This window comes from Gopherus flavomarginatus, chromosome 14, assembly GCF_025201925.1.
Source record: "Gopherus flavomarginatus isolate rGopFla2 chromosome 14, rGopFla2.mat.asm, whole genome shotgun sequence".
NCBI lineage: Eukaryota > Metazoa > Chordata > Testudines > Testudinidae > Gopherus > Gopherus flavomarginatus.
The window spans coordinates 33,585,506-33,598,501 of NC_066630.1; the positions used below are offsets into that span (position 1 = coordinate 33,585,506).

The 12,996-nt window shown below is 43.5% G+C and overlaps 1 long non-coding RNA gene across 1 annotated transcript in view; it reads right to left on the reverse strand.

Annotated features, from left to right (window-relative positions):
- LOC127034180 (uncharacterized) overlaps positions 1-12,300 on the reverse strand; it is a 240,628-nt gene extending 228,328 nt beyond the window's left edge. The window contains exons 1-2 of the long non-coding RNA XR_007769322.1: positions 12,243-12,300; positions 11,183-11,234 (exon numbers count right to left, since the gene is read on the reverse strand). This is a non-coding gene — a long non-coding RNA (uncharacterized LOC127034180). The remainder of the gene's footprint in view (positions 1-11,182; positions 11,235-12,242) is intronic.
- Between the last annotated feature and the right edge of the window lie 696 nt (positions 12,301-12,996).

Genomic DNA, 12,996 nt, shown 5'->3' on the forward strand with positions numbered 1-12,996 from the left:
CAGACTCCTCATCACTTTGGATCATAAGGAATAGCTCAACTGCCAAACGTGATGTGCTGGCGAGACTCGTCAGCATACTCCTCAGCAGTTCGGGCTCCATTTCCCACAGAAATCGCGCTGCACAGAAACCGTTGAGAGAGTCAAGATGGCGCCAAACTTGGACGGAAAAACAGGGATTGCTGGGATGTGAAGCGATGCATCACGGAGCGTTGGAACAGGAAGCGGAATGACCGCTCCCTCCGCCCCCTTCCCACAACCCACGGCGCCAAAATGGGACGAGGTGCTCTGTGGGATAGCTGCCCATAACGCACCACTCCCAACAGCGCTGCAAATGCTGCAAATGTGGCCACACTGCAGCGCTGGTAGCTGTCAGTGTGGCCACACTCCAGCGCTTTCTCTACACAGCTGTACGAAGACAGCTGTAACTCCCAGCACTGCACACCTGCAAGTGTAGCCAAGGCCTTAGGAGCAGTACCTATTCCAACATCACTTTCTCCAAGGGAGAGACTCCCTCTACATGCAGCACCTGATTACAATACCCTTCCCCCTATGACTAATGTTCCTGCATTTAAACAGCTTCTATCTGGGGAAATAATACAAAGGCACCTGCTATTCATTGTCCAGCTCTTAACAGATTAGATTAGACTATTGCAATGGGCTGTGTTTGGGACTACATCTTAAAACCATTTGGAAAATAACGTGGATGTAGAACGCAGCAGCTTGCTTACTGACCAAGGGATTTCACTGGCAGTATGTCCAGTACTGCCAACCCCAAATGTTCAAAAATCCTGAGTCAGGGTCACCAAAAATCATGAGATTGGCTTTAAAATCATGAGATTATGTAAAAATAATAGATTTGGGGTTCTTTGTAGTAGCCTTCTACTTTTGTGAGCCTTTAGGGTGCACTGGTCTAGAAACTTATTTTTTTTCTTTAAGAATGAAGGCTGAAATCATCACACATCCACTTGACTCCAGGAGCTGGGGCTTTAAGGAAAACAATAATTATCATGAGACTCATGAGAGTTGGCAACACTGTTTGTGACACCACTGCTCTGGGATCTGCATTGGCTGACCATGAGTCTCGAATGAAGTTTAATGTATTGGATATGATCTTTAAAGCCATAAACAGGCTACCTCAGGGGTGACCTCTTTCTCCAGGCTGTGTTTGTCTCAGCTGCAGCCAGTAAAGGCACTGACCTTGATCCCAATTTATAAAAAAGGAGATAAGTAGCAGAACATTCTTTGTGAGGGCTCTAGAATGTACTATTCCCTTGATGTGAAATAGCCCTGAATTTGATGACGTTCTGGACATGAGGCAAAAGACCTTTGTCTAAGGGGTTTTGGAGAGGGCTCAGGATACAGTTCCCACAATGATGAAGCATAGAAAGGAGTTTCTGTAAGTGACTGTGGGCCTGTCTACACATACAGCACTGCAGCCGTGCAAGTGCACCAATATAGCTGCGCCACGGTAGTGCTTAGTGACGATGCTACCTATGCCAACGAGAGTAGGTAGCTACTTTATCTCCCTAAAAGGTGGTAGCTATGTCAACAGGAGAAGTCCTCCAGTCGACATAGAGCTGTCTACACGAGCAGTTCAGTTAGTATAACTGCATTGCCCAGGGATGTGGGGTTTCCACACCCTGAGCAAAATATTTGTAGTGACACAAGTCAGTAATGTAGACCAAGTTCTTGAGTTCTTCTGGAAATTATTTCTTACATAGGGCTGGGATTTTATTGTTATTTTAGAGCACATAGGAGCATTAGATAGGCATCATTTTAATTATTTTAAATCTAATTAATAAAATAGTGTCCTACCTCCATTATCCAGATATACAATAGCAATGCTATGACTACCCATCCATTTCTGCATCTTAGATACTTTCTGCCACTGGGCAGTTATTGCAAAAGTGAGTGCATGCTATTCATTTTTCCTGTTCATTTTATTTTGCAGTGTCAGTTCTTGCCACTAAGTGCATATCTTTGACGATCTCTCAAGGTCAAGGATGATCTCTTCCACAGGTATTTGTTTTTTATGAGACCTTTGGTGACTGAGAAGTCCGATGTTTGAGCCACGGGCTCACGGGCAGACGTTCCATATGTTGTTGAAAGTTAGGGTTGGGCTGTTACAGTTGTCTGTCTCTTCTTTTCTGGCATTTTTCTGCGACCAGGCCAAGGTGATTTTCCTCAAAAATGGACGTTCCCTCTTTGACAAGTTATCCCTGTCCTGGGCTACTGTCTCGCAATGTGTGGTGTCGATGCCACGTCTCTTGATGTTTATCTTGAGGGTGTCTTTAAAGCATTTCTTTTGGCCTCTCCGTTTCCTTTCTCCTTTGGTAAGTTGGGCATGCAGCAGTTGTTTTGGTAAGCGTACATCAGCCATGCGCACACAGTGCTCACTCCACCTCGGCTGGTGCTGGATAATCAGGGCCTCAACACTGAAGACATTGGCCTCTGTGAGAACACTGACATTAGTGTGATGATGCTCCCACTTCATGTTGAGGACTGGTGCTGACATATGAGGTTTTTCAGGTGTTTTCTATAGGTCACCCAAGTCTCTCAGCTGCAGAGGAGAGTTGGGATTACCCCCGGCTTTATCAACTAAAAGTCTAGTGTGCGTTCTGATGTTGTGATTGTTGAACCCCCGGTGAGACAGTCTGCCAAAGGCAAGGCTGATGCAGTGGATTCTGTGCTGAATCTTGACGCCTATGTCTGCCCTCTGTGAGAGATGGCTGCCAAGATAGGCAAAGTCTTCTACATTTTCCAGTTCTTTGTCAATGTAGATCATCCTTGCTGGGTCTGATGATCGACTAAGTGCATATACCAAAGTTATCAATAATAATTAAGGACTTCCATTTTATATACCAACATCTTTCACCCTGAAGCTCCAAAACTCTCTTCAAACTGTATAGGTAGATGTCACTTTACCATTCTGTGAATGGCAGAATTCTCTTGGGTGGAATACTGCTGTTATTTTACAGCACAACACAACCCTACATATCAATTTAGTACAGGAAGTGAAGAATATCATAACCATTTGAAACTGGGGTGGGAGGGAGAGGAATTTAAGTAGGCAGGATCTATTTGCCTATATTGGCATTTGGCCAAGATGCCATGGTCCGATTGTGAGAAATGCAGTGGAATCTTTCATGACCATGAACTCATTTTTACATTTCATCCAAAAAATGGCACTCACTGGTAGCAGCACAGTGCCCCTTAGCAGTACTCTGCAGGCACTAATTTACTACCAAGCCAGATGGAAGATGCCATCACCTCACAGCAGAAACCCTTTGGTACTTTCTTCCAAAGTTGACATCATAGCTAAAATTTCCAAACATTCAAATTATGTATAAAATTCAAATTATATATATATTTATATAAAAAGATAACCAGTAGCAGTTCACTATCCCATCCAAACATTAATCCAGATTAGCCTGTGAGCTCTGAGTAGATCACAGCCCCACATGAAATGGCTAAAGGATGCAATGCTTAACCGCACCTATCCTACCTTGTCATTGCCTGCCCACTGCTCTGCCCAAAGATCATTCATAATTGCAAACACTAGCATCCAGTGATTTTTTATTTATTTATTTATTTTTTAAAATTAAGCATCATATCAGAAATTTACACTTCAAAATTGCATAAGGGCTGTCAACTGGAGTTTTACTTTCCCTTCTGTTATTTCATTCGATTCATCCTCAATCTCTTGGAAGAAGATGGTCAAATAACACCTAGGAATTAGAATTATTTTTAGGGTTTCAGGTACCCACAACTTTTTTGAGGGCGGGGGTCAGACCCAGATGTACCAAAACAAGTAGATTTCCCTAAAAAATACAAGGATAGTATTCAAATGGCTGTGTTAAACTTCATATGCAATACAAAGGATACCCCGCATAATGGCAGAAACATCCAATTACATATCTGTATTTTTAGGAAAGATATGAAGAATAGGAAGATGCCACTATGGCTCAATCAAGAGCTCTTTAATGACCTGAAAATCAAGAATGAATCCTACAAAAAGTGGAAATGTGGACAAATTACTAAGGAGTACAAAGGAATAGCACAAGCATGTAGTAACAAAATCAGAAAGGCTCAGGCACAAATGAGTTACACCTAGCAAGGGATGTAAAAGGCAATAAGAAGAGGTTCTTAAATATATTAGGATCAAGAGAAAGATGAAGGAAGGTGTCTTAGCAGCGAAGGAGAGGTAATAACTGGTGACATCAAGAAAATGGATGGGTTTAATGCCTATTTTGCTTCAGTCTTCACTAAAAAGGTAAATACTCAGTACAATTAATATTAACAACAAGGGGGAAAGAACAGAACCTAAAATAGGGTTCAGGTTAAAGAATATTTCATAGAATAGAATATCAGAGTTGGAACGGACCTCAGGAGATTATCTAGTCCAACTCGCTGCTGAAAGCAGGACCAATCCCCAGACTGATTTTTGCCACAGATCCCTAAATGGCCCCCTCAAGGACTGAGCTCACAATCCTGGGTTTAGCAGGCCAATGCTCAAACCACTGAGCTATCCCTCCCTCCTAAGATGAGTTAGATGTATTCAAATCAGCAGGGCCTGATGATATTCATCCTAAGGTACTTAAGGAACTAGCTGAAGCAACCTTTGAACCGTTAGCAATTATCTGGAGGAGAAGCAGAGGACAGGTGTGGTCCCAGAAGACTGGAGAAGGGCAAACATAGTATCTGTCTTTAAGGGAACAAAATAGACCCAGGGAATTATAGACCAGTTAGCCTAACTGGAAAGATAATGGAACAAATTATTAAACAATTTGTAAGCACCTGGAGGTTAATAAGATTATAAGAAATAGCCAGTATGGATTTGTCAGGAACAAATAATGCCAAAACAACCTAATTTACTTCTTTAACAGGTTTACTGGCCTAGTGGACAGGAGAAAGCAGAAGAAGTGATGTATCTTGATTTTAGTAAGGCTTTTGACACAGTCCCACATGTTATTTTCATAATCAAATTAGGGAAATGTGATTTAGATTAAATTACTATGAGGTGGATGGACAACTTGTTGAAAGATCATACTCAAAGAGTAGTTATCAATGATTCGCTGTCAAACTGGTAGGGTATATTTTATGGGGTCTTGCAGGGGTTAGTCCTGCATCCAGGACTAATCAATATTTTCATTAATGTCTTGGATAAGGGAGTGGAGAGTGTGTGTATAAAATCTGCAGATGACACCAAACTGGGAAGAGTTGCAAACAATTTTAAAACAACCTTGACAAATTGGACAATTGGTCTGAGTTCAACAAGGTGAAAATCAGTAAATACAAGTGCAAAGCACTTCACTTAAGGAGGAAAAATCAAATGTACAGCTACAAAATAGCTGGAGAATAACTGGATAGGTGGCAGTATTGCTGAAAGTTGATCACAAACTATGTAAGTCAAAAATGTGATGCAACTGCGAAAAAGATTAGTATTCTGAGGTGTATTAACAGGAATGTCATATGTAAGACACAGAAGGTAACTGTCTCACTCTATTTGCACTGATGATGCCTCAGCTGGAGTACCATGTCCAGTTCTGAGTGCCGCGCTTTATGAAAGATGTGGGAAAAACTGGGGAGAGTTCAGAGAAGAGCAACACAAATGATAAAAGGTTTAGAAAACCTGACCTATGAGGAAATGTTAAAAAAACTGGACATGTTTAATCCTGAGGAAAGAAGATTGAGAGGGGGATCTGTTAACAATTTTCAAATATGTTAAGGGCTGTTATAAAGAGGACAGTGATCAATTGCTTTCCATGTCCACTGAAGGAGGTAGGACCAAAAGTAATGGGCTTAATCTGCAGCAAGGGAGATTCAGGAAAAACTTTCTAACTATAAGGGTAGATAAACTCTGGAATAGGCTTCCAAGGGAGATTGTGGAATCCCCATCATTGGAGGTTTTTAAGAACAGGTTGAACAAACCTGTCTGGGATTGTCTGGGTTTATTTGTTCCTGCCAGAGAGCAGGAAACTGGACTTGATGAGTTCTCAAGGTCCCTTCCAGTCCTACATTTCTCTGTTTCTGTGTTTACATATAGAATAATGCTGTGGGAATCAGACTTGAGACATTCATATACATGGGCGATGATAGATTGACAGTCCTGGGAATGCCAAAGGATTCAGGGGGATTCTCTCTCTTTCCATCTCCCCATTCAGTAGTCAGATGTGGTTTATAGCAAACCCAATACTAGGGTATTATAGCCACCTTTGAATTTGGTCTTCGCTTAACATGGTGAAGGAACTTGTACAGCAGATGCTCAATACACCTGATACAAGAGGCCACATGTACCTCTCCTGCTGCCCATGTACAGTATGTTAGCTGGTTTAAAATGCTATTGCAAGTTTTTTGAGAGAACCTGGATCTGTTTTACACTTTGAGTCTGTGGTTTTGGGAATAGTAAATGGAGAGTTTGCAATCTGTACAACTATTGAACAGTAGAAAGTATTTTCTAATAAAAATACTCCATGTACCTGGATGAATATTTGCACAGCTTAATTTTCACCACTAATAGACTAGTAACTTCTTTGACCGTCTTATATAGTAATCTGTGCGTGTACTTTATATGCTGTTTAAATAAAAAATAAGAACACCTGCTTTAATATTATAGTAAACTACTCCATTCATTTTTTTCCCCTTTCCATGTTAATAGGTTCAGTAAAATTATGGTAAGAGTCTTGGCAGGTTCAGTTTCAGGTGTTTTTCTGTGTCTATTTTGCTTGATTTCATGATGTAATTAAGGGAATTTGGATAATGTTAGCTGGTCACTGAAATTCATCTACTACTTCATGGGTGGATAGTGAAATGAAAGGAAGGCTTACATAGACACCTGTGAAATGGAACTGCTGAATTCTGCACTGATCAAGATACTACTCAGAAACAAAAGGTGGCGGAGTATTATTACTCAGATTGCATCTCACTATATCTAAAACATGAAAGGTAGGATACACATATAGAATTGGGAGTCTGTTTAGAAAAACTTTAGGTAGCCTCATGATTTTAGTATCTTAGAGGGACACCCAAATGATCATATTAGAAAAAGCCTGCCACTGTCCCCCATATTCAGCTCTACAGAGATCTAATATAAATATTGACTAAGAATGATATCAGAATGCAGGTTGACACCTAGAACAGACCTCAGGCAAGTTTCATAACTAAAATATTATGGCACATTTTCCATCCAGCCCACTTCAGGCCCAGGCCCAGTACTAGTCTAAAGATATATCAATTATTCATTCCACGGAAATATGTCACAGCAACAGATGAAGAAGCTATCTGAGATTAAACAGGAGGTAGCCAGTTTTCCATTAGCAAATGGGTTGTATGTTCATTGCTATTTAAGAATATTTTTTATTCTAAATATTTACAGTAAATATATGAACTCATATGATGTCCTGGTTACACATACTCATAGATCTCTTTATAATCACTCTTAGACTTGTACATTTTCAAAGCACCTTGCAGGCACTAACTAATGGTGATGACATTTGCAACTGTTAAGTGACATTGGGCCTGAACCATGTAACCAAATTAAAGCAAGCAGTCTGCAGTAAAATATTATCCTGTTTAAGTCAGCAGGGCTAACTGTGTGTATAAAAGTTGCTGGAACATGTCCTTGATAGTCCAGAAGAAAACAAACTGAGCCTTAATACAGGAGTGGGTGGGTGAGATTCTGTGGCCTGCATTGTGCAGGAGGACAGACTAGATGATCATAATAGTCCCTTCTGACCTTAAAGTCTATGACTCTGAGTGTCCATTGCCAAGTAAATCACAAACAGACCTGGACAGAGAGCAATCATTTGCAGCTGGACAGGAAACAGGCTCTACATATTTAGCTGTGCTTTTGGACTGAACTCTTGCCTTTTCTTTGTGTATAGATAGTGGTGAACATAACTCCTAATAACTTGACTTTCTGATTTGTTGCCTAGATCAGCACCATGAAACAGGTACCACTTCCATATTCCGTCTCATCATTATATGTAATCAGCCTGGTCATCATAAATTTACTGACATCTTTAGTGAAAATTCCAGATTTTCAGTGTCTAAGGCATTTTGAGACAGTGCTGCGTATAGGGTCAAACAATGTTTTGTTTCTATTTTGAAAGGTTCTACTGATAGGTTTGAGAGAGATTATCTATCATTAAAATGGGGAACATCTGTTTTACCTCTCAAACTCATTTGCTATCACCCAGTTGATACCTTACTTCCTCACTGCCCCATTCTTTATACCAGTAGGGAATTAATCCCTTTATATCAATAGGGAATTAATCCCATTAAACCTGATGGCTACTGAATTTGCCTTTGTGTTAGGTGTGTTTAGTGTAGTTTGGATTTCACAACTAGCTGGACAGTCCTCCTTTTAGCGTTTTGTCTGTTTTTGACATGTGCCTTTGGGCTGGTCGAGGCACAGGTGTTTGTATTGCTATAGCAGTATCTCTATTTCTAAATGGACACCAGTACAAAAACTGTGTATAGACAAGCCCTTAGATATTGATTTCTTTAAAGTGCAACTTCTAGATTTCTTGAAAAGCCACTCAATTTTATAACAGTGATATAGGCAGCCTGACTGCCCAATAGCCAGAGTATTAATTCTAAAAATGCTCTCTACCTGTCAATTGAATGAGTGCTACTCATGAATAAAATTCCACAGATCCCATCTCTTAATAGCAAAAGCAGCCTCAGGCCATCAGTCCCTCTCTATCAGTTGTTAAACTCCAGAAAATGGCCTGCTCATCAGTTGTTATTGTGTAAATAATAATAATGTGACATTGACACCCTGCATGGATCAGCACTGTGCTGCTATTAGCTGTACTTCACTTAGGGTATGTCTACACTATGGGATTATACCGATTTTACAGAAACCGGTTTTTTAAAACAGATTGTATAAAGTCGAGTGCACGCAGCCACACTAAGCACATTAATTCGGCGGTGTGTGTCCATGGTCCGAGGCTAGTGTCGATTTCCGGAGTGTTGCACTGTGGGTAGCTATCCCATAGCTATCCCATAGTTCCTGCAATCTCCCCCGCCCATTTTAATTCTGGATTGAGATCCCTGTGCCTGATGGGGAAAAAAACATTGTTGTGGGTGGTTCTGGGTACAGCCTCACCCCTCCCTCCGTGAAAGCAGCAGACAACCGTTTCGCCCCTTTTTTCCTAGGTGAACTGTGCAAACCCCATAGCACAGCAAGCATGGATTCTGCTCAGCTCAAGACAGCAATCATGGATGTTGTAAACACTTTGCGCATTCTCATGCAGTCTATGCTGAACCAGGACCTGCAAAACCAAGCGAGGAGGAGGCGGCTACGGCAGCGCGGCGACAAGAGTCATGAGGACATGGACACAGAATTCTCTCAAACCGCGGGCCCCTGTGCTTTGGAGATCATACTGGTAATGGGGCAGATTTTAGCCATTGAACGCCGATTTTGGGCCCGGGAAACAAACACAGACTGGTGGGACCGCATAGTGTTGCAGGTATGGGACGATTCCCAATGGCTGCGAAACTTTTGCATGCGTAAGGGCACTTTCATGGAACTTTGTTACTTGCTTTCCCCTGCCCTGAAACGCCGAAATACCAAGATGAGAGCAACCCTCACAGTTGAGAAGCAAGTGGTGATAGCCCTCTGGAAGCTTGCAACTCCAGACAGCTACCGGTCAGTCGGGAATCAATTTGGAGTGGGCAAATCTACTGTGGGGGCTGCTGTGATGCAAGTAGCCAAAGCAATCATTAAGCTGCTGCTATGAAAGGTTGTGACTCTGGGAAATCTGCAGGTCATAGTGGATGGCTTTACTGCAATGGGATTCCCTAACTGTGGTGGGGCAATAGATGGAACCCATATCCCTATCTTGGCACCAGAGCACCAGGACACCCAGTGCATAAACCGCAAGGGGTACTTTTTCATGGTGCTGCAAGCACTGGTGGATCAAAAGGGACATTTCACCAACATCCACGTGGGACGGCCGAGAAGGTTCATGACGCTCGTGTCTTCAGGAACACTACTCTGTTTAAACAGCTGCAGCAAGGGAATTACTTGCAAACCAGAAAACAACAGTTGGGGATGTTGAAATGCTTGTAGTTATCCTGGGGGACCCAGCCTACCCCTTGGTGCCATGACTCATGAAGCCATACACAGGCAGCCTGGACAGTGGTCAGGAGCTGTTCAGCTACAGGCTGAGCAAGTGCAGAACGGTGGTAGAATGTGCATTTGGCAGTTTAAAGGCACGCTGGAGCACATTACTGACTCACTCAGACCTCAGCCAAACCAATGTCCCCATTGTTATTGCTGCTTGCTGTGTGCTCCACAATCTCTGTGAGAGTAAGGGGAAGACCTTTATGGTGGGGTGGGAGGCTGAGGCAAATCACCTGGCTGCTGATTACGCGCAGCCAGACACCAGGGCGATTAGAAGAGCACACCAGGAAGCGGTGCGCATCAGAGAAGCTTTGAAAACCAGTTTCATCACGGGCCAGGGTATAGTGTGATTGTTGTGTTTCTTTCTCCTTGATGAACCCCCCCTCCTTGATTGATTCATTCTCTATAAGCCACCCACCCTTCCCCTTCGATTACCGCCTGCTTGCAAAGGGAATAAAGTCACTGTCATTTAAAAATCATGTATTCTTTATTAATTAATTATAAAAAGAGGGAGAGGACTGACAAGGTAGCCCGGGTGGGATTTGGGAGGAAGATAAGAGGGAGGGAAAAGGCCACTAAAAAAATGTCAAAATAATGACAGCCTGTTGGTTGGGCTGTCCACTGGGGTGGAATGAGTGGTGCATGGAGCCTCCCCCCATGCGTTCTTAGTCGTCTGGTGGGTGAGGAGGCTAAGGAACATGGTGAGGGAGGAGAGTGGTTATACAGGGGCTGCAGTGGCACTCTGTGATCCTGCTGCTGTTCCTGAAGCTCCACCAGACGCCGGAGCATGTCAGTTTGATCACGCAGCAGCCCCAGAGTTTCATCCCACCACCGATGATCTTCCTGCCGACACCTCTCATCTCGAGCATCTTCCTCTCCTCACGTTCGTCCCTCCTGTCCTCACGTTGGTCCCTCCTGTCCTCACAGTCACTGGCATCTTTTCTGTACTTTGATACCACGTCCTTCCACTCATTCAGATGAGCTCTTTCATTGTGAGTCACTTCCATGATTTCTGAGAACATTCCGTCTTGCGTCTTTTTTTTCCATCACCTTATCTGAGATAGCCTTCGGGATGGAGGAGGGAGACTTGAAAAATTTGCAGCTGCAGGAGGGAGGGAAAAAAGGGAGAGAAGTATTTAAAAAGATACATTTTACAGAACAATGGTTATACTATTTCACGGTGAACAACACTATTCACCTTACATTGCACATGCGATCTCACTACAAGGTCGCATTTTGCATCTTAATATTGAGCGCCTGCAGCTTTGGTGTTAGAGATCACAGACGCAGGTCCGGGCATCAGAATTCGACTTGCATGCGGCCATGGTAAGCCACTGTCTTTCGGCTTCTGCGGCCTTCGTATATTCAGCGCCCTCCTTTCCCAAATAGCAAGCAAAGCCTGTTGAGTCCTGCTTCTTTCCTGTTAATGTGCAGCACCAGAACCACCCCCATCCAATTCTCTGGGATGATCGCTTTACCCCTCCCCCCACCACGTGGCTGGTATCATGGAAGATCGCTGCTAGCCACCCTCCCCCACACGACTTGGCTGGTAGCAGGGAAGATCCCAGCTAGCCAAATGCAAAAAAGCTCAGCGCCAATCACCCCTCCCTCCTCCCCCTGCTTGGCTAAATGCAGGGAAGGATTTTTTTTAAGCCACAGGCAAACAGCCCAACCATCTCTGTCCCCTTAATTAAATTCCCGTATTTCAACCAGGTTACCATGAACGATATCACTCTCCTGAGGATAACACAGCAAGATAAAGAACGGATGTTGCTTGAATGCCAGCAAACACTGGGACCATACACAGCTAGGCTTTGTCATGCAATGATACCAGATTACTTGCTTCATGCATGGCGTGGTCAAGTGTCCTACCATGGAGGACGGAATGAGGCTGCCCTGCCCAGAAACCTTCTGCAAAGGCTTTTGGAGTACTTCCAGGAGAGCTTCAAGGAGATGTCCCTGGAGGATTTCTGCTCCATCCCCAGACATGTTAACAGACTTTTCCAGGAACTTTACTGGCCGTGAATGCATCCCACGTCCTCAGGGCAAATTAATCATTAGAAAACGCTTGCTTTTAAACCATGTTTTATATTTACAAAGGTACACTCACCAGAGGTCCCTTCCATGGCTTCATTGTCTGGGATAGTGGCTTGGGAGGGCTGGGAGAGCACTTCTGCCAGGCTGAGAAAAAGCTCCTAGCTGTTGGGGAGAACGGAGTGCTGTGTGCTGTCTGCAAGCTCGTCCTCCTCTTCCTTCTCCTCATCTTTCCTGTCCGCAGAATCCTCAGGCAAGGATAAGATTACCCCCACCTCGGAATCCACAGACAGGGGTGGGGTAGTGGTGGCGGACCCCCCTAGAATTGCATGCAGCATAGAAGCGGCATGTTTGCGGCCCAGCCCCAGACCTTCCGTTTGCTTCTTTGGTTTTCTGGTAGGCTTGTCTGAGCTCTTTAACTTTCACACGGCACTGTACTGAGTCCCTGGTGTGGCCTCTCTCCATCATGGCTTTGGAAATTTTTTCAAATGTTTTTTATTTCATCTTTTGGAATGGAGTTCTGTTAGCATGGAATCCTCTCGCCATATAGCAATCAGATCCAGTACCTCCAGTGCGGTCCATGCTGGAGCTCTTTTTCAATTCTCAGATGCACAGTTACCTGTGCTGATGCGCTCTGCGTGGTCACCTGTGCTGATCAGCTCTCCACGCTGGGCAAACAGGAAATGAAATTCAAAAGTTCGCGGGGCTTTTCCTGTTTACCTGACCAGTGCATCCGAGTCCAGATTGCTATCCAGAGCGGTCACAATGGTGCACTGTGGGATAGCTCCCAGAGGCCAATACCGTCGAATTGCGGCCACACTAACCCTAAT